This window comes from Octopus bimaculoides, chromosome 4, assembly GCF_001194135.2.
Source record: "Octopus bimaculoides isolate UCB-OBI-ISO-001 chromosome 4, ASM119413v2, whole genome shotgun sequence".
Lineage (NCBI taxonomy): Eukaryota > Metazoa > Mollusca > Cephalopoda > Octopoda > Octopodidae > Octopus > Octopus bimaculoides.
The window spans coordinates 41776805-41778349 of record NC_068984.1 but is presented as its reverse complement, the minus strand read 5'-3'; positions in this window follow the sequence as shown (position 1 = coordinate 41778349).

Sequence of the window (1545 nt, the reverse complement as noted above, 5' to 3'; positions counted from 1 at the left end):
CTGCTATCCTAAACTGGAAACCACCATCCCATATCCATTTCCTTTTGCTATGTATGTCACTTCCTTCGAAAGCCCTTTCAATGCTTTTTCTACTTTTTCCATCTCCATCCACTCCACCTTCTTACTCTCCACTGAGTACACCTTGTAGGTAATGGTCTTCTTTTCCATATTTACCATAGCCCTTTTCAGTGGTAATAACTTTACATCACCACCCACCTTCTGTGTCATCTTACACAGCTCCTTCAGTCCGGCTAGGTCCACTTCCCTTTTCTTCACCTCTACAGCTTCAGCAAAGCTCTTTACTCTTTCCAAATGCTCGTCAATTCTATTTACCGCTTTAACGAGCTCCTCCTCCGCTGAGGACAGCTCATACTCAATAAGGTCCAAATACATTCCTTTCCACCGGTACAACACTCACTGACAAACCGCTGCAACACTCACTGACAAACCGCTGCCAAGCAGCTCAAAAAATTCCATCAGTCTCGTCAAAAATCAACACAGCAAATAGACCAACACATGCGCAGAAAGCAAGCTTCTTACCACACAGCCAGACCTGCGCTTATTTATTATCGTATGTTTGTTTTAGCTATAGGTAGAAGAGCAGCATCTGTAATACAGAGCAGGGCCACTGAGACTGATAGGGGAAGAGAAGTGGAAACTTTGTTTAGATATTTGAATCAATAAGGTTGCTACTAAATGTATCCAAAAGGTAGATTATGGTGTTAAGACAAGTAACAGATTAAAGTTACACAATGGTATGTGTATCACTGCCCTAATGAACTACATTTCTTTCAATATTGTAATGTCAGACACAGTGAGTAGACATTTCAACGTCCACTAACAAATCTAGAGATAACCAGGTAATGTGTATTCAAACCCCATCTGACAATTATTTGTTTGTGTGGTTAAGAAGTTTGCCTCTCAACCACATGGTTTGGGATTCACTTCCACTGCATGGCAAGTGTCTTCTATTATTGTGGTATGACGTCAGCGACTGGGGAACTGACTGCTGACAGGAACCCGGAGATGACTGGAACTGGGAGCTGACTGGAAGAGGAAGAGGGGCAGAGGGAGCCACGATTGGGATTTCGTGCTTTTTGGAGCGGGGTCGTTGCGACGCGAAGACGTGCGAGGCGATCGTCCAGGTGAGGGAGAGGCAGCTGCTATTTCTAGCGTTCGTTGGGTCGGGCCAGGTGCGAGGACAGGATACCATAGGACAGACTCATGCAGTGGAAGGAAGATGAGGTAAGCCGTTTACTACTAATCACTCGCATTCACCACAAGCTATTTCGGCACCACGTGTAAAACTTCGCCGCGATGGCAGCTAAGATCAGAATCGCCAGTGACATGATCAGGCCTTTTAATGGGGACGGTGATGTAGTGGCCTGGATGCGAAAGATCAGGCTTGTGGCGAGACTGCAAGGGATAAGCGATGTGGCGAGTCTTATGACACTATACTTGGAAGGAAGCGCCCTGACCCTGTATTTAGAGATGGACAAGGAAGAGAGGTTGAGTGCGGAGAAGATTGAGCAGAGATTGAGAGAG